At 45.5% G+C, this 26,833-nt stretch overlaps 1 protein-coding gene across 1 annotated transcript in view; it reads right to left on the bottom strand.

The window, feature by feature from the left end:
* SYNJ2 (synaptojanin 2) overlaps positions 1-26,833 on the bottom strand; it is a 234,492-nt gene that overhangs the window by 177,520 nt on the left and 30,139 nt on the right. The gene's annotated exons all lie outside the window — the stretch shown is intronic.

Raw genomic sequence — 26,833 nt, 5'->3', positions numbered from 1 at the left:
TGAATATCAGTCTTGTCTTCCGTCTTTCATTATTGTTTTTGTGAGGACTGTTTGCTGGTGCTGGGAGAGTGAGTTCTGGGTCTCACTGGGTACAGTAGGTGGGCTTAGTGGGTTACACCTGTGGTGGTGCGACACCTGCATGTCAATCATGGATGCGCAGAAGCTATTGTGGCTGACGCTTTGCTGGATATGGATGAGAGTTTGGAGGGGAGGCCGTGGAGGAGATACCCCAATCCCTGAGTATTTAGGCCCAAGACCCAGGGCCGCCAAGAGGGGGGGCGGGGGGACAAAATTCCCCGGGCCTGGGCCTCCAAGGGGGGGCCCGGCGCTGCAGTCCCACCCATCCTCCACTGGGCCAGGCCCCCTCCATTAAAATCACAGCGCATCACCATCTTGCTCCATGTGAAAGCGCAGCAGCAGTCTGCAGAACGCCTCCCTTCGGGTCTTCCCTCTCTGTGTCCCGCCCTCATCTGATGTAACTTCTGCGAGGGCGGGACACAGGGAGGGAAGGCCCGAAGGGTGGCGATCTGCAGACTGCCGCTGCTGCGCTTTCACATGGAGCGAGGTGACGCGCTGTGATTTGAATTCAGGGGGCCCGGCCCGGTGGTGGACGGCGGCGACGATGACCTCGGGGGGGGGGGGGGGTGCCTTGCCCCGGGCCTGGCCCAGCCTCTCGGCGGCCCTGCCAAGGTTCATTCATGGACATCACTGTACAGGAATGCCTTATTAGGTACCTAGTAACAGCACCTGTTACCAGCTACAACCAGTGGTGTGCTGGAGCCAGCTCGCACCGACTCGCGAGAGCCGGTTGTTAATTTTTCCTGAATTTTGCAAGCAGGTTGTTAAGCCCGCTCCAACGCAGCGCAGCAAGAAGAGAAAGAGATCCAAGGCAAAGCGGGTCACTTCCATCTCTTGCACAAGCTTATGCGGTTCACATAAACAGTCAGGTCTAAGCTTGCCCAGGAGGCAGAAGTGATCCGCTGTGCCGCGGTTCACTTCCTCCTTGATGGGGGAGCTCAGCAGGGGAGAGGAAGAGAGAGTGAAGCAGAGTCTCTGCAGTGGCTGAAAACGAGAAGAGGCAGAGAAAAAGGTGTGTTTCTTCTCATACAGTGTTTCTAAACTGATAAAAGCAGCCATATTATTCAGATTCTCAAATTGTGTTACATTTACAGACTCCACTTGACTTCAGTGTCAATTATGAGGTCACAAATGACATCACACACATGGCATGAAACATTTCAATCGCATCCCACGGTTCCAAACATGGCTGCTCACTCAAGGAAGTGGCATGGAATCAATGTTTGTTGGTAAAGGATAAATATTAGGGTTGAGATGATGTAAAGTTGCACGTTTGGGTCTGCTCAGGTCTCTTCTTCAGGTGCTGAGGATGTTTGAGGAAAGCACCTACTGTAAATAGTTCCACAACTTCACTTCATCATCATCACTTTCAAACTGGCCAGTTTTGCAGATAATTATATGTTTTCATCCCCCAACAGATATTTTCTTGGTAGTTAAAAGCTCTCTTGAAACAGTCTGTGTAGAGGGTGGAAGTGGCTGCAGCAAAGGAATGTTCAGAGCAAGTAATGGGTCAACAGGTCAAATGAGTTGAAAATGTATTGGTTAGAGGGTCATGAGTCTATGTTATTAAAAATGTGATCCATCTTTTAAAATTAAAGACCTATATATTGAAGTTCAATTTCAAATATTACCTCACAATTATCTATTATAGTGGTCATTTCTAGGTGGGAACATTTGGGAATGGCTTTCCCATGTTTAGCAAGGTAGCAGAATGCTTGGGAATAGCATTTTTCCTTGTTAAACAGTTACAGAATTAATTGTCATTGATTATATTCAATATATTGTGGGTGAGCCATGGATAACGGGTGACATAATTGATGAGTCATGAGTCACTGGTTTCATAGGCAAACAGGCAGTGGGGTCTTGGGGGCAGAGTAAAGGGATGAATCATGAGCAGGGGAGTGGGAACTGGGGCAGAATGGGAGTGTTTGGGGCAGACAAAAGGGGTGAGTGCGCCATGGGGGAGTGTTTCACAGGGTTTCCTTCCTGTTGAGCACAGTAAGGGAAGGGCAGTGATGCTCTGGGTGCGAAAGGTTTTTTTTTCTTTTTTTTGGAGAGAGAGCCTGTTGTTAAACATTTACCAGCACACAACTGGGTACAATCCCTCCTCCAGGCCAGGACACGCAGGAATAATCCAGTGCCAGTCCGCCTTAAGGTCACTGCCTCCCTCGTCTTTCTTGCCACCGACACTTTCCAGTCAATGCTAGCAGTAAAGGCAGGCCTCATCCAGCTCGCCATCTCCAACTGTCTTGCTCATTTCCTCAATGCCTTCCTCACCCACACCTCACACTATATTACTTCTCCACTACCACTCAGGCCCTCCAGAACATGGTTCAGTTCTATGCTGTAGACTACTTTCCCTAAGTCACTGGTGTCATCGACTGCACACATGACGCATTCAGACCCCCCCTCCCAGGCCAACATGAGGAGACCTATAGGAACAAAAAAAATCAAATCACTCCATGAACATGAAGGTCATGTGTGATGCCCAGGAGGAGATTGTGAATGTGTGTGTTCGGTACCCGGGGTCCACCCACAATGCATATATCCTGGAGCATTCTGGAATCTACCAGAGGTTTGACCAAGGGGAGATCACCGGCGACTGGCTCCTAGGTAAGCAGTACTGGGATTCCTAACCCCCATACCCAGTCCCCCCTTATGTCATCACCCTACCTCCCTCATGATGCTCCAGAACGCACACCCATTACCCACACTCCACAAGGTCCGCATACAAATACACAACCTTCACGCTCCCCCTACAGGTGACAGAATCTACCCCATTGAATCTGGCTAATGAGTACCATTGTCCACCCCAAAAATGAGGTGGAGGAAAAATATAACAAAAGCCAGAAGAACACCCGCTCTATCACTGAGTGCACCTTTGCCCAGCTAAAAATCAGATTCAGATGTCTGGACCGTTCTGTCTACAGCCCAGAAAAGGTCACCAAGATATTCATGGCCTGCTGCATAACTTTGCACTGCAATGAAGATAGCCCCTGTCAGAAGACACAGCAGCAGCAGAAGACAGAAGATGATGATGATAACTCCCTCGCCCCGCCCACAGATCTGACTAGGGATCACACCAGCTGGGGGTCCACACCATAGATTTATAAAGACCCCAAGTAAAGGTCAGTGCAGTATTTATTTGTGCTCACCATATCTTTTTCTATCCCCCCCCCCCAATCATCACAACCCTATCGTCCCCTTCTCCCTTGTGGGGCTCCCACTGCCCTCAGAGGTGTCTGGAGATGCAGCTGCTTCTGCTACCCCATGGAAATCAGCCCACCTGGTTGGCTGTGTAACTGAGTTGCTTGGGAGCAAACAGATTGGCATGGTGTGCAACTACCTCCTTCACTAAGAGCTCTGTCTCAGCATCGCTGAAGTTGAGCTTCTTGCTAGGGGCCTTCTTTTTGAATGCCATTATACATGTGGGCTGCGGAGGTTTGAAAATCCTAAGATGCACGTTTTTATAGGGCACTTTAGATGTATCAGCTGCGGGCACTTAAGACATTTGAATAATAGCTCACATATGAAAACCTTTTGGGGAGAATGATGTCTATAAAGCAATTTAGAAGCCATTTTCGACACTCAATGTTGCCTCCAAGAATCCTAAACACCAGGGAAACTGACTCATATGCTCTCCATTCTGTCCCCATAGCATCAAGCAGCAGAACCCTGGGAGCCATGAGCCAGATGGAGTCCCCATTTGTCACTGTCTCCAGGTAAGCAGAGACCTCAGAACCTACCCTTCCCCGTCTGGTAGAGAGATGACCAGAGATCTACTCTGCAACATGTTTCTGCTAACAAAGGACTCTGCTTTTTTCAGGGCCTGGCTGCTGGACAAAATACAGCCCAGGCACTGGTCAGCAGCAACACAAGCGACAGCAGTGGACTTTGCAACACAATGTTTTATCCTATTTATTTTTAACGGTTTTTATTGATGACAAGTCAAGAAGGACAAATCCACTTCAATACAGTATCCTCAATACAACAGTGCAACAAGCGTGGTAAGTACATAACAAATAAACCTCTCTACTTGCTGTCATCAAACGTTTTACATTTTTATTTCCCCCACCCACCCATGCATTAATGTTATTTATTTCCCCCCCCCCCCACCAATTTTATTAATAACAATATTCTTAGTCTAACTACACCAAGATTCATCTAGAATTCTCTAAAGCATGTGAGTGTCTGCAATGGAATTCCTCAGGTATATTCCATCCCTAAGGTTTAAACAAGTTATTTCCCCCCCCCCCCCCCCCCCCCCCCCCCCCCCCCTCCCTGACCCTTTAATTTATCCTATCTTATCTATCATGGAAGACAGCTGTGTAGTTTTATGTGAGTGTGGTTGTGGTTCAAAGAATATTCCCTCTCTTCATATGCCAGAACCTAACGTGTTCACATCGAATTAAGTATATGGCTTCTACCTTTCTGAGTTAGAGTCTCCAAAAGGGGGCCCCAAATGCTAAGGAAGCGCTTTTTACGTTTGCAGGATCCTCTTGCTTCCCGCGCTTCCCAAGCCATCAACTGATGTGCTTGATTACGCCAGTGCCAATATTCTGGTGGGCTTTCTGACACCCAGACCTGTAATATACATTTCCTAGCAACTAAACTCAATTTACGGCACAATAATATCTTAGCCGCGGTCAAATTCCCATATGATCCTAAACAGTCTAATATTAACTGACATGGGGTACCTGTTATCTGCGTTGATAAGATATCAGATAAAAATTTCACTACTCCCCTCCAAAATCTCTGTGTTTTAACACATTCCCAAAATGCATGATATAATGTGTTTTCCTGTTGGCCACATTTCAAACACACTGGTGAGTGAATCCCTCCTGATCGGAACAGTTGTGTTTGTGTGAAGTACGCCCTATGGAGTGTCCTAAAAGCGCATTCCCTATACCGGGCCCCTGTAACTAATTTAGGTATCCTCTTAATGTGTTTGTCAATATCCCAATTGGTTAAATCTAGATTTAAATCTGCTTCCCATCGTTGCCGGAGTTGCTCCAGCCCTTTTCTCGGATTCAAGACCCACAGTTTTTTATGTATTCCCGAAATAGATGGAGTCTCAGGCGAGATTTCTTCGTAGAAGGATTGTACTTTTTCTCCCAGTTTGGCTGCAAGATTCTCTTTACCCAAGGAGTGAACATAATGTCGGATCTGATTATATGCAAAAATATCCCCCCATCTTTGTTCATCACTTGGAAGTAATTGGCCTAAAGGTTTGATTTCTCCAGAGGCATCCAGAATATTTTTTAAATTGCAATATCCTCTGGTTGCCCATTGCTGAAAAACCGAATTATCCAGTCCTGGTAAGAATTCTGGGTTTCCCTGGATCGTGATTAATTCCGACACCTTCGGGTCTCCCCCCAAGCTTCTCCCCAAAAACTGCCATGCTTCCCATAGGGGCACTAATAAAATGCTGTGTCTATAAGCTTTTGGTATCATCTGTTTTCTGGTATGCAATAAAGCAATTAAGTCAAAGGGCTGAAAGAAGGCCCTTTCCAATTCACTCGGTACATGTATACTAGTCCCAAACAGCCAATCTCTCAATGATCTTAGCAGGCAGGCCATGTTATAATACCTGAGATGGGGTAGGCCAAATCCTCCCTGACTCCAATTTCCCATCAAAAACTGTAACTTAAGTTTTGCCTTCTTTTTTGCCCAGCAAAATCTCAACACTATTTTATAAAATTGCCTGATGTCCTTTTTAAGGAGTCGTAATGGCAATATTTGCAGCACATATAGCCACCTAGGCAGTATCACCATCCGGATGAGACTAACGCGACCTCCCAAAGGCATCATCACTACATTCCAAGCTTTTAATTGTTTCTCTGTCTGTTCTAAGAGTCTATTAATATTTAATTTATATATTTCTGCAGTATTTGCTGCCAGGAGAATCCCCAGATATCGGAATGCTTTTTCCGCCCATGTCAAAGGGAATCTCTCAGCCCACAGGCTACGAGCATCTGATGTTACAGCTACAGCCTCTGACTTATCCAGATTCAGCTTAAAGCCTGAATAATCCCCAAATTCATGGATAAGCTCCAGTAAATTTTCCAAGGATGACTTCGGTTTTGTTATTATGACCAACAGGTCATCAGCAAATGCCGCAAGTTTGAATTCCTGTCGGCCTATCTGCACTCCTTTTATAGCCTGACAGTCTTGGATGTCTCTGATCATGGGGTCTAAATAAAGGGCAAACAGCAGCGGAGACAATGGGCATCCCTGCCTTGTCCCTCTGTTAATCTCAAAGTCCTCAGATTTCCCTCCATTCACCATTATTCTGGCTCTAGGTGAAGAGTATAGCGCCTTAAGCGCTTGTATAAACCAGCCCTGAAATCCATAACTATCCAAGACATCGAACATAAATGCCCACTCCACCCGGTCAAAAGCCTTTTCGGCATCAAAACTAATCAAAATAGCTGGTTCCGGGTCATGTTTAAGCTTCTCCAAGGCCGTTAGTATGCTCCGTAAGTTCTTGGTAACTGACCGGTCTTGGACAAAACCTACTTGTGCTTCATTGACTAACCTTGGCAATACTTTGTTTAAACGATTAGCTAATATCTTTGCGAATAGCTTCACTTCATTATTTAACAACGAAATAGGCCTATAGGAAGATGCTAACAATGGGTCTCGATTAGGTTTGGGTAATATTATAATTTGAGCCAGATTTAAACGGTCAGGCAAGCGCCCTTCCTCCACCCATTCATTAAAAGCCCCAGTTAGAGCGGAGGTTATATGCTCACCCAGTATTTTATAAAATTCGGCCTTAAAGCCATCAGGTCCAGGGGCTTTCCCCAACTTGCTTTGGCCAATGGCCCAATGCACTTCATCATTACTAATAGGCGAGTTCAGTTTTATACGTTCTCTCTGTGTTAATTTAGGAGTCACCATATTTTGCAGATATACCTCTCCCTGTAGGCCCTGCGAATCTCCTGCTTTGTAAAGATTTTGAAAAAAGTCACGAAAGACCTCTTGAATTTTTTTATCAGTGCGCACCACTCTACCTTCTCTATCTTTGATACCTAGGATATGCTTTGATGTATACTGCGGTGCCACTAATCTTGCCAATAGTTTGCCCCCCTTATCCCCATGTTTATATAACTGATATTTATAGTATATTTGGGATTTTACTGCTCGCTCATGGAGTAATGAGTTCAATGCTATCTGTTCAGCTTCCAAATCTTTCCGAATTCCAACACTTGGGGCCCTCCCAAATTGTTGTCTTAATTTAGCCAAACGTTTCTCTAATCGTAATATCTCTCTATCTCGAGACTTTTTATAATGACTAGCAAAACTAATTATATGCCCTCTCAATACCACTTTTGCTGCTTCCCAATAGATCGAAGCACTTTGTACTGTTCCTTCATTAAATAGCTTGTATTCCTCCCACTTTTTACCTAAGAATTCACTGAATTTTTCATTGCCATAAAGATAACTGGGAAACGACCACCCCCTTATATCATTATCTGAGTTTTCTATCTGCCAGGTCATCCAAACTGCTGCATGGTCAGAGATTACACAAGGACCTATGACAGCTTCTCTAATATGGGTGAAAAATGTTCTCGAGACTAACAGATAGTCAATCCTAGAGTGTGTATGGTGTGCCCTTGATTGATGAGTATATTCCTTATCCCCAGGGTGTAATGTGCGCCATACATCTATAAGATCTAAGGTGTTGCACATGTCTGGTAATCCCCTTGTTCTGTTACGGTCTCCTGCCGCCGTTGGGTGTGATCTATCCATCTGCGGATCCCAGGCCACATTAAAGTCGCCACCTATCATCATAGGCAGCGCGCTATTCGCACTAAGGATCATAGTCAGTTTCTTATAGAATTTCATATCTAATGTGTTTGGTGCATAGATGTTTCCTAACCTAAGTTTTCTTCTTGCAATGGTTACGTTACAAAAAACAAACCGCCCCTCCGGGTCTTTCTGCAGCTGGTGAATCTGTGAGGCTATCCCTTTTCTAAATAAGATGGCTACTCCCCCTTTCCGCCCCGCTGCTGCGGAAGCTATGCAATCTCCCACCCACCATCTGGCCAATTTTTCATGTTCTAGGTCTGTTAGGTGCGTTTCTTGTAAGAGAGCCACGTCTGCCTTTATTCTTTGAAGGTATTGTAGGATTTTTGACCTTTTAATAGGCGAATGAATTCCCCCTACATTCCAAGTCACTACTTTAATCCCCCCCATTTCCTAATTCGTTGCTTAATGTCTTATGATCAATTGTAGTGATCAAGTGGAGCCATCCCAGCCTATAGCTCCACTCCGTCATATAATGCGTTTGTTGTTCTGGCTCTAAGTCTTTAATCCATTCATCCAACCACATCATATCCCAAATATGATCTGTCTTTCCAACCATTCTTGTATTTCTTCCTGTAAAATGAATGTTATTTTTCTGTTCTTTTATCTCTTTAAAATGTCCCCCTACATCCCCTTCCCCCCCTTCCATCCCACTCCCAATTTGCCCCTCCTTCTGTGCTTCCCTAGAGGAAGCCGTCACGTTTAACGTTTACCCCACTACTCTATGACATTCCTAGTCCCTAACACCCTATTCCCCTTAAACCCTTTTGAACCCTTTGCTAAGCGTTACTTCTACTCCCCTTCTTCATATCAGTAACCGATTCACATCTACAACAACCATGGACCCCCCACCCCCAACAATACCCGAATAAGGTCTCTTTATTCTGTACCAATTCTGCTTATAGTTAAACAGTGATTAACCCATTTTGAACCTATTGCAACCTTCAATTTAACATTCTTGGTTATCTTTAGCTAAGGACCATTAAGACATTGTTTCAACAAAAGCCTCTTTCCTCCTATATCCTAGAGTTATTGCATTTTAACTTAAAGAAAGAGCCTTACAGCGAGTCCCTGTCCTGGCTCCAGTATTAAGTTCAATATTTGCTGCTGTTTCCCCTTTTTTCTCGTGAGGGATCAGGTCTTCGAGCATACGTACCGTCTGTATTGTCCAGTTGTAGGGGTTCAACCCGTTCGCATAGTTTAAAGCCCTCCCAACTGTGGGCCATCTCAATCAGAAAGGTTCACAATTTGTCCTTATATCCGTAGGTTCCTTCTGAGCCTGTATCCAACAGGGAGGCAAGCGCTGCTGTTCAAAGAACATAAAACGATAACCTTTAACACTTAAGTTTCAACTTTATTGCAGACGTGAATCAGCCGCTGCACTGTTATTCAGAAAATTCTCCAGCTTTAAATTCGGCACCAAATCCTTGTTGCTTATGCCATTTTACTGTATAATCCTTTAGGAGTGCTCTTCTCAGGTTTGCCCGTCAGCTGCCAGTGCTCGTCCCTCAGTTTTCGCCAGTTGTTCCACGTATTTTCTCGCTTCTTTATCCGATACGAATGATCTAGTAGTGCCTTTGTATATAATTTTCAGAGTGGCCGGATATTGAAGTGAGAATCGTATCTTCATGTTAAACAGCTGGGAGCACACTGCCGAAAAAGCGCGCCTCTTTGTCGCTATGGCGGCTGAGTAATCCTGGAAGCACAGGATCTTTACATCCTCAAAGTACAGAGCTTTATCAGATCGCGCTGCCTGTAGAATCAATTGCTTATGCGCAAAATTTAAAATTCTGCATATCACCACTCTTGGTTTGTTTTTCTCCTCCTGTCTCACTCCCAATCTATGGGCTCTCTCTATACGTAAAGGGCCCAGTTCAGCGGGAAACTCAATTGTTTTTATAAGCCATTGCTCAAGTACTCGCTCCAACGAGCGGCCCCCAAGAGCTTCCGGTAGTCCCACCAGACGAATATTGTTCCGCCTGGAACGATTTTCCAGGTCTTCTAATTTAGCTTCCATTATCTTACATTGGTTTGTTAAATCTGTTTGGCGGTTCTCTACTTCAGTTATTTTTTCCTCCACTTCGCTGGTTCTAGTTTGATATGCTCCGCATTCTTTTGTCAGCTCTTCCAGCTTCAAACTCAGTTGTTCAAGTTTATTGTCCAATTTTTTATCAAGCGGGGCAAGGCGTCGTTCCAATAATTCCTCCATTACCACCGTCATCTCCGTTGTTATTTCGCTTATCCACGCGGATGACACCGACGATCCTGCCTCTGGAGGTGAGGCCGCCATTTTGTATTCAGTTACCTTTCCTCGGAGCTTCTCTTTTTGTGCGGATTTCGCTGCCATTCTGTTCTTTTAAACTTACAAACTTGTAATAACTCATTCACTGCCGAATTTTAACTCGGGGAACATTCCGTTCCGGACTCCGACACTATTACTGAGTCTGATAAGAGCAGTCAGGCCACGGAGAAAAGCTCACACACGTCTTCTCTCCACCATAACGTCACGTGACCCTGTTTTATCCTATTTATATATGCATTGTTTTAAAGTAACTGAGGATCTGTGAATTGCACTACAGTGGACACACCCTTTTGTGGTTGCCTTTATGAGAAGTTGGGTGGGGGTTGGAGTTCCTGGGAATGGGGCTGTGCACCACGTGCTCCTCAGGGCTTCAGTTCACAGGGTCCACATCTGGCAGATTCTCTCCACATCCCTCCGCAGCAGTCTCCTGTTTTTTGGGCCAGTCGTCAACATCTCCATTTGTGTAATAAATGCCATTAAGCTTGGGGCATATGGCCAACCATTCCTAGAATTAAAGTTTGTATCTCTGTCCTGGCCCTCAAGTTCAGTATATCCTGAGTCTGGGTCCCCTGGTCCTAGCTACATGATTCCTGAACCTGGTGCTGGGGTCACACGGGATCTGCTTGGTTCCCACCTGCTGTCTATAGTGGCAGTTGCCTCTAGGAGCCTCACCTGTTCCAGTGGGAGGTTCATGCACCTTCTGGGGGGTAGTGTGCTGGACAAGGCCTCAGTATGCAGACAGTGCCTAGACCAGTGATGGGCAACCTTTTGAGCTTGATGTGTCAAAATTCGCCAAAAAAACCGAGCATAATTCGGGTGGTGTGTCACTTCGAGAAAAATCACTGCTACTAGGACCGCCCCCGGGCCCCCCCTACCCGAGATCGCTGCCCCCTACCCGAGGTCGCTGGGCCCCCCCCCTCCACCCGCTACCAGGCCCAGAACTAACCTTAAAGCCTCCTTTCACGTCGCAGCAAGCAGCAGCAGGGCAGACCTCTCCTCCTTCCTTCTGTGCTCTGCACTCGCGGACGTTACGTCAGGCGAGGGCGGGACACGGAAGGAAGGAGTGGCCTGCCCTGCTGCTGCTTGCTGTGACGTGAAAGGAGGCTTTAAGGTTAGTTTCCGGGAGCGAGGAGGGAGGGCGGACCCAGTGCATTTTTTGTAGAAAAAAAAGGTGCCGGTACTCATTATGGGTGGGGTCACCACATATGGCTCCACCCCTATGATAGCCACACCCACATTAGCCACACCCCTTATATCAGCCATGGCGCATATAAACAGACATCATTGAAAATATACTAGTATAGGAGAAAAACAATAACTTGTGATTTTTTTTCATTATAAATCATTTCTGTAAGATATTACAGCTCCAGTATACCCAGTGTAAAATAAGACAACAGATGTAAATTCTGAAATTGGACAAATTCCAAACACTAAAATGAAAATAAAATAATTTTTTTCTACCTTTGTTGTCTGGTGACTGTTTTCTATCCATACTGGTCCAAGTGTCTGATTCTGCTGCTCTCTATCTGTTCTCTTAACTCCGTTTCCAGGGCTTCCTTTCCATGTATTTCTTTACTTTCCTCCTTTCTTCTTCCATGTCCAGCATTTCTCCTCTCTCCCCGCCAACCCCTCCATCCATCCATGTCCAGCAATTCTCCTCTATCTCCTGCTCTGCTCTCCTCTCCATCCATTTCCAGCATTTCTCCATCCTCTCCTGCCATCCCATCTATGTGCATCTCCTTCCTATCTTCCCTCCCCTCCATCCATGTCCAGCATGTCTCCTCTCCCCTCCCCTCCCCTCCCATGTCCAGTGATTCTCCTCTCTCCCCTGCCCTCCTCTCCTATCCAAGTCCAGCAATTCTCTCTTCCCTGCCTTCACCTTCCATCCATGTCCAGCAATTCTCCATTCTCCTCTCCCCTGCCCTACTATCCCATCCCCTCCATGTCCAGTGATTCTCTTTTGCCCCCTATCCTCCCCCTCCCTTCAATGTCCAGTGACTCGCCCCAGCCTCCACCTGCCCCTGAGATCATTCAAACCCCAGCCCCACTTGCCCAGCCCCCCCAGCCCATACAAACATACCCCCAGCCCTACTTGCCCACACACACACCACCAGCCCCACTTGCCCCCCCCACACACACCCCCAGCCCCACTTGCCCACACACACAGACCCCCAGCCCTACTTGCCCACACACACACCCCAGCCCCAATTGGCCACACACACACCCCCAACCCCACTTGCCCACACACACACCCCCCCCAGCCCCACTTGCCCACACACACACACCCCCAGCCCTACTTGCCCACACACACCCCCCAGCCCCAATTGGCCACACAACCCCCCCCCCCCAGCCCCACTTGCTCACCCTCCCCTGCTCGCTCCCTGCTGTTTGCACCGATCCCTGCCTCGTAAAACTTATTTTTTCGCGAACCGGCAGACTGAAGAAATAAAACAAACAGCTGACAGGCTTGCCTCCTTCGATCGCGTCGGCCGCTTCCTTTCCCTGCATTCTCAGCGTGTCCCGCCCTCGAGGAAAGGAAATGACATCAGAGGAGGGCGGGACGCGCTCAGAATGCAGGGAAAGGAAGCGGCTGACGCGATCGAAGGAGGCAAGCCTGTCAGCTGTTTGTTTTATTTCTTCAGTCTGCCGGTTCGCGAAAAAATAAGTTTTACGAGGCAGGGATCGGTGCAAACAGCAGGGAGCGAGCAGGGGAGCACTGGGCGGACCACACTGCGGCGGCGCCGCGTGTCATCGAAAATGACTACGCGTGTCAGTGCTGACACGCGTGTCATAGGTTCGCCATCAGGGGCCTAGACTATTCCCTTTCCCTCTGGCCTCTTGAACACAGAGTAAGCTCTAGTCTGTGCAATGGCAAAGGAGGCCTGCTGGTTTGTACCTGACTGGTAGCTATTGTGAGACAGACGTGTATAATAGTTCTTTTTCCTCCTCATATATATATATACCCCATATTTGTATATAGCTGTTTTCCCTTCCCTCAATCCATCTTACTGAAGCTGTTTTAAAAATGTAAAATATGTAGATAGGAAGCGGCTGTTTGTGAATCTTCATAAGCCCTTTGCCATGCTGGTTGTGGGCAAGGCAGCATGCTGAGCAGAGAGTAAACTTTAGTCTGGGCACTGCCTAGGAACACTAGCTGCTTGGTACCACACTGGTGGCTAGTGCAAGACAGCAAACCTTTACTTAGATTAGCTGTATGCAGTCTGACAATTGGGTGTGGGTCTGCATGGAGGAGAGAGTTATGTGGGGCTGGACTCCTGCTGCAAGCTGGTTGGCACACACATGGTAATGTCTTAGGGTGGGCCAAATGTGGCTGACAACAGTAGCTGCTGTCCCTGTCCTGGGAGTGGCACTGCAAAGGTCTATCCTATCCTCTTTGTCAAGGGAACCTTTGTGATGGGAACCTGGTTCAAGCATTGAGCTGGACTGGGGGCCCAAAATGCTGGTTTCCACAGATCCTTGTCACGTACCATCCAGCCTCATTTACCCCAACTGTCCCACATACCAGATCTCTGTAGGCAGCATAGGCTTACGACTGTGAACCCACCCCCAGGGGACAGATGATTACAGAGTGCAATGGTGATGTAGAAGGGCAATCAGTCCTATTGTGACCCACAATGCTGTTCCTCTGAACTGATTTGTCTTCCCATGTCCAGGTTACTGTAGCTACATACAGGGAGACTGGAATTGTTCAGTTCAGCTGGTCACCCTCTGCCCACTCCACAGAGGGATACTGGCTGGGCTCTGGCTGTAGGGCATCTGTGAGTGGGGCCTTTCCTGAGACGAGACCTTGAGCTAGTTATTAGTTCCTGGGGCCACCACAGCCCTTCAGGTGGTGAGGCGATACCGAAGGAATCAGACAGATGTGCAGGCAATGGCAATAATGCAGCTGGGGGGTGGGGAGAGGAGAGGGGAGGACAGGAATTTTGGCGTTCCTGTGTGCCTACATTTAATAGCTTTTACTTATAGTGAGGCTATTTTTCTGCCGTCATCTACTATGTATGTTACATATTATGATTATAGAGAAACCAGACCACTTTACTGCTCTTGAGGACTGCAGTCAAACCTGTGTAATATCACATTCAAGGGACCAATAAAATCATGTGAAATTAACGGGACTAGACATTAACAGCGCATTAAAAGTGGAAAAGACAAACTAAGAGGTTTGTTTTCATATCACAGCTTTTATTCAACGGATATATCAATACCAAACTTTTTAGCAATGTCTGCGCTTACAATTGTTATCTAGCATCATTATAATCTCCATTTTTGAAGTTAAGTCCAAATCAACATGCTTATGCTTATCCACCTCTTAACATGCATGGGTAGACTGATGTGTCACTGCTAAACTGGAGTCCGCTTGAAGCTGCAGTTGAACTAGAATCTGTCACGTGCTAAAGAAGAGCCCTGTGATTGGCTGTTTAGCAGCATGGCACCTCACTCTGTGATATTAACTGGTAGTTTTGTAATCACCAAGCAGATAAAATTGATGACATTAACGGATATGTGACATTACGTAGAGTGACAATAGGCGGAGTAAGTCCTTGTTGGTTAAAATGGGTGCTGACAGGGGATAAAAAATGCTGTGATGATGTTAACCAAAGTGACATTAAATGAGTTTGACTGTGTAGTCTGAAACCCATCGAAAGTGGCTGAAGAAGCTGATGTAGTAAACTGTTAAATGTTTCTGCAGAAGAGGTGTTTGTGCAAACAAAAGTACAAAAATATTACAAAAATGTTTAAATTTTGGCAGTTTGCATGTTTTTCTTTTTCTTTTTGTATAAAATCCTTTTCTATTAAAAAAAATAAATAACAAATACGGGCCTGTCCTTGAAAGGTGTAGTTTGTGGTTTGCTATGCATGACAATTTATGCAAATTAAGAAATAGTGTGCAAAAGCAGCTCATTATTTGTGTTTTTAACACTGGAATACAAAGAAACTGTTCAAATGCTCCTTTTTGCAAAAAAAGGTAAAACTACTTGTCAAGAGGTGTCGAGGTTTTTTTTTCACTTTTCTGTGCACAATTGCTTGTGAATGTTTGCTAAGGGGCTCATTTGCATTGGCAGCAGACTTTTGCAAAAATGGGCTGATAACCTACAGAAAATTCCAGGAGTGAGTACTGGCCTCCAGATTGCAGTCACATGTACCATGAAGCAAACGCTGAATCTGCAAACAATGTGAATAAAGCAGCACCCTCACCACAGCACACACCCACGACCCTCCCAAGGGGACTGAACACAGAACCTCCAGTGAGATTCCATGGCCCAGAAGAACCCTCCTCTAGTCCTGAATAGGTGGGACACAAGGCAACCAACAATAAGCATTCAAATTCACTTTTGTCCCAAATTATATGGGGCTGGTGAACCAATTCATACAGCTCAGAGCTCTCCAGTACAACCTGTACTTACTGCTGGTTCTCATGGGCAGGTCTGAGCATGACTGAACGAATACATCAAAGTAGCAGATGTCAGAACAAGTAAGACCCATTAAAGGTTTCTCTTTTATTTCTATTTAAATCCTGAGGAGATATTTAGGCTTAAAGCATTTGCAACATCCTCTAACTTGGTCACTGAAGGGAAGGAAGCAGGGTGCTGGTGTGCCTGATCCTCATCAGAACCCCCAAAACAGCACTCTCATACTAGTACGTGGAAGAATAAATAGCTGAAAGTGGGTCCTCGGGGAAGGCGAGTTTAAAAAAAATGAGGAACGACCACAATAGAGGTTGTGTGAAAATAAATTGGCAGATGACAAATAAATTAGGACACAGAAAAAAAAAAAAGAGGAACCATTAGTGCTAAGGGGCAGGCAATTTCTCCAGCCAGCAGGGGTGCAAAGCACCATCAGAGCTGAAAGGGGACCACAAGTCTTGCTGGTGGTCCCTCAGACTACAGGACACAATTATCAACTTCTGGTTTCCAGATTTTGTCTAAGCTAACGAAACAGGAGTAAAAACAAACCAACCAGGGCTGGACACCAGCTACAATGACTTGGAGCTGGGGAGATAGCAATACCAGTCTGCTGATTCCCAAAACAGGCAAACCTCACTTTTGGCTTTAGAAAGGGAGGTTGGGGGAGGGGGAAGGGTGCACTTTCCTCTGTTTTTTTAAGACAGGAATTTTCATAATTGAAACTGTCAAGTTCATGAGGGCAACAGAATGAACCCTACAGAGGTTGGGAAGAGGGTGACTGCCCTATAATGAGGGTGATACAAAGGGGTAGGTATACCTATTTATTTTATTTATTTATAGCCTTCCTATCACCTAGGAGGATTACAAAATCAAACATAGTAACATAGTCTATGATGGCAGATAAAGACCTGTGCAGTCCATCCAGTCTGCCCAACATGATAAACTCATTACACATGGTATGTGATAGCTCATATGTATATCTGTCTTGAACTGTCCTTGCAATTTTCAGGACACAGACCATAGAAGTCTGCCCAGCACTAAGTTAATGAAGCCCCTTAACAGTTACACTCCGGCTCATCCATATCTATTCAGTCACGATCAGGGCACAGACCGTAGAAGTCTGCCCAGCACTAAGTTAACGAAGCCCCTTAACAGTTACACTCCGCCTCATCCATATCTATTCAGTCACGATCAGGACACAGACCGTAGAAGTCTGCCCAGTACTGGCTTTGCTTCCCAGTTACCGGTGTTGCCGCCCAATCTCTGTTAAGAGTCCGTGGATCCATTTCTTCTAAATAGGATTCCTTTGTGCTTATCCCACGCATTTTTTGAATTCTGTTACTGTTTTCATCTCCACCACCTCCCGCAGGAGGGCATTCTGAGCATCTACCACCCTCCATGAAAAAATACTTCCTGACATTATTCCTGAGTCTGCCCCCCTTCAACCTCAATTCATGTCCTCTAGTTCTACTGCTTTCTCATCTCTGGAAGAGGTTTGTTAGCAGATTAATACCTTTCAAATATTTGAACATCTGTATCATGTCACCCCTGGTTCTCCTTTCCTCCAGGGTATACATGTTCAGGTCGGCAAGTCTCTCCTTGTACGGTTTGCAACGCAAAGCCCATACCATTTTTGTAGCTCTCCTTTGCACAGCCTCAAGTCTTTTTACATCCTTGACAAGATACGGCCTCCAGAACTGAACATAATACTCCAAGTGGGGCCTCACCAATGACTTGTACAGGAGCATCAACACCTCCTTTCTTCTGCTAGTTATACCCCTCTCGATGCAGCCTAGCAGCCATCTGGCCACGGCTGCCGCCTTGTCGTATTGTTTCTTCACCTTCAGATCCTTGGACACCATCACCCCAAGATCCCTCTCCTGAGTCGAGCTTACTAATCTCTCTCCTCCTATCCTAAACGACATTCACAACAGAAACGCACAAGATCTCATCTGCTGAACACACCATCACACCTTCTGTCCTCAGAGCACTCAAATCAATTAATCACCAGGGAATGCTTGTTAAAAGAAAAAAAAGATACATTTTCAAATGCTTCTTAAACTGTGTAATCCCCCTACATAAAACACAAATATCCAGGCAGTTTCTTCCACAACAGTGGACCGTCCGTCCACTGAAAAAGCTGTTATCCTAGTCTCAGCACAATGTGTAGTGGCCAAACTTTGAATTGACAATTTTTTTTTTGTTACATTTGTACCCTGCGCTTTCCCACTCATGGCAGGCTCAATGCGGCTTACATGGGGCAATGGAGGGTTAAGTGACTTGCCCAGAGTCACAAGGAGCTGCCTGTGCCTGAAGTGGGAATCGAACTCAGTTCCTCAGGACCAAAGTCCACCACCCTAACCACTAGGCCACTCCTCCACTGTAGTCTCCCATTGCAATCAACACCCCTGCCAGTGCAACAGCAAAGAGTCACTTCCTTTCAGTACCTGCAGTGACCCCACCCTGATCTGCCAATGATACCTTTCACTAGCAACTTCCCTTTCCCAACTGAGGGTCTTCCAGAATATCTGTTTCTATCACAGGTCACTGAGCACTGAATCTCAGCAGGCAGAGCTTCCCTTCTCCACCTCACTGATATGAAGACAGATGGCTAACAGACTGGTGATAGAGGGCAGGATGTGTGTAGAAACATTCCTGGCCCTGTACTTGTCTGGACAGCTGGTGGCACTGGTACCGACCGCTTCAGAAGCCAACAGCATGCCACAGGAGAAACCTGCAAAACACCTTCAGAGAGAACGACACCTGAGCCAGACTTCAGAAATAACAAGCAGACTCTCCTCTGACAACCTGGCTGGGGGCTTCAGATTTCCCTGCTGGAGCTTCACATGTGGCTTTTTAGGTCAGAGTTCTGGCGCTGAATAAACTAAAAGCAGTTTACATTCCTGAGATTATCTGAAGAATCCTGCAATCTCTACCAACCGGAAACTGTGCTGAACACAGGATGAGTGCCCCAGACAGCTCCAGCTGGCACAAGTCCTAAATCACAGGATGTAAATATAGGAAAACCAGATCCGGCTCAGCTGCTGCCTGCTAACATGCAGATCCTTAATGCAAGTGATACTCAGGCCAGATTAAGTAAATGGCACCCAAAGTTAGGTGCCAGAATGAGCCACCCTAAGATAGCATTATATAAAGGGTGCTCCACACAGTGCGCCCTTTACAGAATAGTAACATGGTGCACTTCCCACACCTAACTTTTGGAGCAAGCACTGATGTCTGCCAAAAACAGGTGTAAATGCTCACAGCCAACTGATGGCAGTTGGGTGCGCAAATCCAAGTATTCTACAACATTGCGTCTAATTTCTGGGAATGCCGCTGACCCTTTCATGGCCACACCCCCTCTGAGTTGCATACTATGAAATTTAGGTACTCGAGTTATAGAAAAGGGTGAAGGGCAGATCCAAGTGTAACTCCAAATGAGTGCCAATTAACACTGATTATTAATCGTTAACGGGCTCATTAACTAGTTAGTTTGCATGCGGATCCATGCCCAACTTTGAGTGACCTATATAGAATTCAGGGAGAAGTGTGTTACTGGCTTCCTCCAAATGTGCCTATGGTTTGTAAGTTTATGTTCATGTTTATATTTATGAGTAGTAATTGTGAGCTGCTTTGACCTGTCAGAAAGGAACGGAGGCTAGGTGACAGGATAGCAGGGGCAGACTAACAGTGATCTGGGTCCCCAGGCAAAAAGAGTCATTGGACCCCCATCCCCACCTTTGTTTTCAGCACCCTCCTGCACACTACAGCCCCCCTGGTCCTACCTTGAAGAGCCTAGGTGGCCTCTTCATGGGGCAAAGAGCCCCCACTCTTTACTGCCCGCCACCACTTCTTCTTAATGGCTGCCAAGTATTTCTGCGGCAGTCTTGCAGGAAGTCTCAGCAGCCATTTTGAAGAAGCAGTGGTGCTGGACAGAGCAGTGCAGTGGGAAGGAAAGAGTTCTTTCCTGCCTCTAAAGAGGCCAATAGACCACCAGGCCCTCTCAAAGTAGGCCCAGGGAGGACCCATTAAGGCTTGGGTGGCAGTAGTGTGTGTGGGGGTGGGAAGAGGCACTGATCCCCTCAGGCCCTGTTTGGTTCCCGTATTGTCAGTCTGCCCCTGCAGGATACGACTCTCACAAGCAAACCAAAAAGGTGTATAACAGACTGCAGAATGCAAACAAACTCTTGAATACAACCAGAATTTGGAGACTCCTGCACTACGGGCCAGAGCAGGGACTGTCTCTTTATGTTCAAGTGTACAGCGCTGCGTACATCTAGTAGCGCTATAGAAATGAGTAGTAGTAGTACCTGAGGGCTGGCTGTGAATACTAATTCAAAATAGTAGATATTAGGATAGGATCTGAACTTTATAAAAGATGGTTCGGTATGGTGGAAAGGCAGGAGGCCATTCCAAGTTTTTCAGCAAGGAAAAAAAAATGCTGAATTCCTGGTGAATTCATATTGTGCCTTGTCCAGGAGCTGGGAAGGACGAGGCAATGTGAATCAAGTGAGCGGGAGGGAGTGTAAGGGGTAGTCAGGGATGACAAATAATGTGGAACACCCAAATTATAAGCCTTGTGTACGAGCCAGAGAACTTTGAACTAAATATGGTGCTGGATAGGTAACCACTGTAGCTTAAAGACAATCAGGGTCAAAAAATCCTAACTACGGGCTCCACACAATAGATGGGCAGCTGAGTTTTGCAGTGTCTGGAGAGGTTTTAATTTGTACTTAGCAATACCAGCATAGACAAAATGACAGCAATCACTAAGAAATCAAGAAGGTGTGAATAAGTGTGTAAAGTGGAAAAATCAAAAAAAGCTGCATGAACAGTGGATCCTAGACAAAGACACAAAATCCAGCTTCAAGACTTGAGATATTTGTTTATGGAAAGATAGTTCAAAGTCAAGGATAACTCCTGGATTATGGAATAAGTGTATAGTACAAATGGGCATTTTAACTGGGACTAATGAAGGTTGTGAGTGAGAAGAGATGTGGGAACAGCAGTAGCAGAGACACAGCTACCAGGAACAGCAACATGACCATCAAACCCAATCTAAATGTAACACATCTCCATTTTACTTATACTCGGAATTGTTCTCTCATATCTATCTGTCTATGCTATCACGTCTTCCAATTTTCCAAACTGGAATGGCGAATGCCATAATGGTACATTGTAAGCCACACTGAGCCTGCAAATAGGTGGGAAAATGTGGGATACAAATGTAACAAATAAATAAAATAAATAAATAAATCTTGTACCAAAGATTTGAAATTAGATAGAAAAAGGAGCTTGCTGCAATTAAAGGAAACACTCCACCAACAGGCAACCTGATCCTTTACTACCACTCCCTCAAAGAATAAAACAACTCAGAACAGGTGGATAACAGTGGGTTCTAGTAGATTATGGCCTGCAACAGAGAGATACCCCATTATACCAACTATACCAACTGATATCACAACAAAATGTCTTTTCTCCTTTGGAAAATTACAATAGTCCTGAAACAGAAGGCAAATTGGTACCAGAGAAAAACTGCTGCTGAGAGATTCCACTAGAAGAGGCATTAGCTTGGGAACAGACTGACAGTCACAAAAAGGTGACATGTCTTTCAGGATCCTCAGCCAGCAGAAATACAAACCAAATACTAAATATCAAAGAAGAAAGGAAGGATTCTACAACTGATGATAAAATCCACTTGGGAACAAATGACCTGAACAAAACATCACCCTTGTAGCACTAAGAAATTTCCAGAATTTGGGGGAGGGTCTAAAGCTCCTGGTAAAGACTGTGGCTCTCTCAGAAGTACTACCTATGGAATTGGAGAGGAAAGGCAACGTTGGACAGACAACTTCAACATATGGCTAAAAACCTGGTCTAAGCAAGAAGACTTAATCAGCGTTTTTCAACTGGTGTGCTGCATATGCTCCCCAAGTGTGCCATGGGGAATCCTCTCCATATAACCAGGCAATTGTGCAATGCTATGATGTTCTGCCTTCCACTCCTCAGGTCTCTCTCCTCTCTGCTGTGATCTTCAAACTTTGCAGTTGCTGGCAGTTATTAGAACAGGCCTTCCTCTGGCCAGCCCCAGGGTTCTTCCTCTGATGCGACTTCCTTTTGCCGCACAGGAGGGACGTGGCAGAGGGAAAGCATCGCGATGGGAAGAGGAAGGTCTGTTCTAAAGGCTGCCAGCAAAGTAAAGTTTGAAAGAATCGGCACGGAGAGAGGGGCCTCAAGGGTGGGTGGAGGAAGGTCGGAGAAGAGATTAGACCCAAGGGAAAGGGGAGACAGGCTGCACATGTCTGAGAGAGAAGGGAATTGAGGAGACAGGCAGCACATATGTGGAAGTGAGGGGAAGAGTGGAGACAGACTGCACATGTGTGGAAGGGAACAGAAGAGGAGAGACAAGCTACACATGTGTGGGTGGAAAGGGAAGAGGGGAGACAGGCAGCCCATGTGTGGGAGGGAAGGGGAGACAGGCTGCCAATGTGTGGGAGGGAAGGGGAGACAGCACACATGTGGTAGGGAAGGGGAGAGGCTGATGTTGATATATTTGTATCAAAATTTGTTGTTTTGGCCTGTCTGTGATTGATTGTAAGTGAATGCCTGTTTATTAAGTGCTCGGCCTGAGTATTTGAGCTTTACTATCTATATTGGCAATACTTATGTACTTATGTACCCTCCAGTCTTCCAGTATCATAATCAATTTCAAAGATAAATTACATATTACTAACAATAGCTCCGCAAGTTCATTTTTCAATTCTATCAGTACTCTGGGATGAATACCATCCAGTCCAGGAGATTTGCTACTCTTCAATTTGTCAAATAGCCCCATTACATTCTCCAGGTTTATAGAGATTTCATTCAGTTTCTCCGACTCATCAGTTTTGAATACCATTTCTGGCAGCGGTATCTCTCCCAAATCTTCCTCGGTGAAGACCGAAGCAAAGAATTCATTTAATCTCTCCACTATGGCTTTGTCTCACACACACAAGGAGTGACTCGGGCTGCACATACTGCAGCAGGACATGTTTACCCACTCCCTACCCTAGCTGAGATAATATTTAACCATCTCTCTGACCACATGTACAACTTTCTTTAAATCAGTCACCTCACTTTCTAACTCTTCTTACTCTCTTACCAATCTACATGTTACATCTTTGCTTTACCCTTTACTATCAATTATAATGTTCTACTACATAGTGTCCACATTGTAAGTAGTATACTATGCCATACTTTGTATTATTTGAATATTTTTACTGCTGTAATTACCTATTGCTCATGTTTGATCTATTGTTACTGTACACCGCCTTGAGTGAATACCTTAAAAAAGGCAGTAAATAAATCCAAACAAATATATTGTTGTTCCTTATACCATAAATTTGTGTTCATTTATAAATGTTCTTGATTTTATTGTAAACTGTTTTGATTTGACTGAAGGAGAAACCGTATATCAAATATAATAAATGATAAACGTGTGGGAGGGAAGAGAAGAGGGGAGTCAGACTGCACATGAAGGGGAAAAGAGAGAGAAAAAAACATAGAATTGAGAAGGAGGCAGAGAAATTAAAGAAAGTTGAAAGTGAAAGATCAGAACCAAACAGGGCAGGATGTTAGAAAAGAAATAGAGAGTTAAGAGCAAAGACAGAGGAAAGCAGAAGCAAAGACTGGGAACAAGATGATTGGAATAATAAATATCACCAGACTACAAAGGTAGGAAAAATTATTTTATTTTCAGCTCAATGATTGAATTATATTGATATTAAGTCGAGCAGTGTGGTAGCCGTGTTAGTCCACTCTTAAGGTTATCAATAGAAATCAAACAAAATAAAACATGGAAAAGAAAATAAGATGATACCTTTTTTATTGGACATAACTTAATATATTTCTTGATTAGCTTTCGAAGGTTGCCCTTCTTCGTCAGATCGGAAATAAGCAAATGTTTGCTTATTTCCGATCTGACGAAGAAGGGCAACCTTCGAAAGCTAATCAAGAAATGTATTAAGTTATGTCCAATAAAAAAGGTATTATCTTATTTTCTTTTCCATGTTTTATTTGTTTGATTTCTATTGATAACCTATCGATATTAAGAATTTACATCTGCCGGCTTTATTTGCACTGTACAGGAGGTCATACTTTTCTTTCTATTTCTCTGGTGTTGCATGACATGCAGAGTCTGGTATCTCCGCTTTCAGTTTTTGTTTGCATATTTTTGTGGTTCCCTATTTTGTTTCAGGTGAGAGTCATGTTCTGCTTCTGCAATTAAGGTGAAGGAGTCTGCTGGTATGTGGTGTCTGTGCAGGGAATCATCTGTAACAATCCATCTCGTTCCAGTTTCCCAGTAGCAGGTGTTCTAATGTATTTCAGTAGCATAATTAAATGAAATAACTACTTCTGAAGGTTACAGGTATGGGTGGGGATGGAATGGATCTTAGTGGGGACAGGCGGGTATGGGTTAGATTCCAGTGGTGTAACTTGACAATTTTTGTGCCATGTAAGTGTGCCACAAGATGAAAAAGGTTATAAATCACTGCTTTAGCTACATAAGTGGCTGGGACAATGAATGCAAAAAAAATTGTATATATTATATTGTAATGGTGGCCTACATGTTTCTGTGGCATGAAGAAAGATGATAAGTTCAGGCAGTGTGTTGTCAGGTGTTTAAACTAGACAAAAATCAATTGCCTCAGGTACAAACTTAGATTGTGAGCCCTCCTGGGACAGAGAAATATCCAGTGTACTTGAATGTAACTCACCTTGAGCTACTACTGAACAAGGTGTGAGCAAAATGGAAATAAAATAAATAAAAATAATGGGGTTGGCCTGTGGGAAGTGCAGGGGTCTGGGTTGTCACCCCTAGCAGAAGCATGAAAGCAATACAGAATATAGCCAAAGAAACCATCCCAGTAACTCACTCATCTGTTATGAAGTAAGAGATGAAACCAGGCACAAAACTACACAGAATATAAGCAAGACAGCTCTAAATAGTAAACCACCACTGTAGTCTCACCAAATGTAAACTGTAAGCCACTTTGAACCGAAACATGTTTTTGGATAACAGTGGGATACAAGAATTCATAAATAAGTAAATACATACATAAATAAAATAGCTGGAAACAAATGAGTGCAAGTGCTCAATCTAAGAAACAAAGGGAAAATTAGGTTCTTACCTTGGTAATTTTCTTTCCTTTAGTCATAGCAGATGAAGCCATTACGTATGGGTTATGTCCATCAACCAGCAGGGGAGATAGAGAGCACTCAAACTTTCACAGTGCCCTCTTGGCCAGCTAGCTCCACTGCCTCTTCAGTATTTGAAGCTTCCAAAGCAGTATGGCAAACCGCAATGGGAATCACAAGAGCTTTCCTCACAGCGAACGATGGCCCATCACAAGGGCATGAACTCATAAAGGAGGGAATGCACATCCTCCTGGAGGGAATGAACTCATCCTCCTATTTATAGAACTGGAGGGGAATACACGCGCCTCCTGGAGGGAATGAACACATCCTCCTAAATTTAAACTGAACATGAATCCTGAAGATTGTTTTCCAACTTTCTCCCAAGGAAGGAACTTCAGGAAATTAGAACAGAACCTGAAAAACAGATTCACAGCATACAGACAATCATACAGGGAGGGCTCATGGCTTCATCTGCTATGACTAAAGGAAAGAAAATTACCAAGGTAAGAACCTAATTTTCCCTTCCTTGTCATCAAGCAGATGAAGCCATTACGTATGGGATGTAACAAAGCAATCCCTAGATAGGGTGGGAACAAGCCACACCACGCGCTAGCACTTGTGCACCAAAACGCGCATCCCTCCTGGCAGCCACATCCAGCCTGTAATGTCGGGCAAAGGAGAGCTTAGAAGCCCATGTTGCTGCACTGCATATCTCTTGAAGAGAGAGTGCTCCAGTTTCAGCCCAAGAGGAAGAAATCGCTCTAGTAGAATGTGCCTTAAAGGCTACAGGCGGAACCCTGCCGGCCAGCAGATAAGCTGAAAAGATAGTTTCTTTGAGCCAGCGGGCAATAGTGGCTTTAGACGCTGGAGACCCTCTGCGAGAACCGGATAGCAAAACAAACAGATGATCAGAAGTCCTGAAAGAGTTAGTAACTCGCAGATACTGCAGCAGAGTCCTGCGCACATCCAAAAGGTGCAGCTGCCCAAAAGATTCTGGAAACTCTTCCTCTGAAAAAGAGGGCAAGAAAATAGGCTGGTTTAAGTGAAAGGCTGAAACCACCTTAGGCATAAAGGAAGGCACGCTCCGAACCGTGACTCCGGACTCTGAAAATTGCAGAAATGGGTCTCTACATGACAGCGCCTGGAGCTCTGACACCTGTCTCGCCAAGGTAATGGCCACCAGAAAAACGGCCTTCAGTGTCAAGTCTTTCTCCGATGCTCGCCGAAGCGGCTCAAAAGGAGATGCCTGCAGGGTTTTCAAAACTAGCCCCAGGTTCCAAGCTGGGCAGGGTGCTCGCACTGGAGGTCGGAGCTGAAGCACCCCTCTAAGAAACTGTGCCACATCTGGGTGAGCAGCCAAAGACATGCTTTCCACCTTACCACGAAGGGAGGCCAACGCGGCCACCTGCACCCGCAGGGAATTATAGGCCAAGCCTTTTTGTACACCTTCCTGCAAAAAGTCCAGAAGCGGCGAGACAGGAGCCCGCATTGGAACAATGGCTCTGGAAGAACACCAAGACTCAAACAGGCACCAAATCCTGGCATAAGCCACGGAAGTGGACCGCTTGCGGGCTTGCAGGAGAGTGGAAATAACTTTATTGGAATAACCTTTATCCCTCAATTGCGCCCTCTCAATAGCCATGCCGTAAGACCAAAGCGGCCGGCGTCCTCCATGGCTACCGGTCCCTGAGTCAACAGGTTCGGTACCAGAGGTAGCGGCAGAGGAGCCTCCAGGAGCATCTGTCGGAGGTCTGCATACCAAGGTCTCCTTGGCCAATCCGGGGCGATGAGGACCACTTCTCCTGGGTGCAGCCGAATCCGCAAGAGCAGGCGCCCTATCAAGGGCCATAGGGGAAACACATAAAGTAGACCCGGAGGCCAGGGTTGAGCCTAGGCATCCAACCCCGCCGAGCGAGGATCTCTCCGTCTGCTGAAGAAGCACGGGACTTTGGTATTGGCACTTGTCGCCATTAGATCCATCACGGGCTTGCCCCATTTGGCACAGATCTGCAGGAATACTTCATCTGCCAGATTCCAT

The sequence above is a fragment of the Microcaecilia unicolor genome, chromosome 3 (genome assembly GCF_901765095.1).
Source record: "Microcaecilia unicolor chromosome 3, aMicUni1.1, whole genome shotgun sequence".
Lineage (NCBI taxonomy): Eukaryota > Metazoa > Chordata > Amphibia > Gymnophiona > Siphonopidae > Microcaecilia > Microcaecilia unicolor.
The sequence above is the reverse complement of the archived record's forward strand: the minus strand, read 5'-3'. Positions and strand labels throughout refer to the sequence as shown.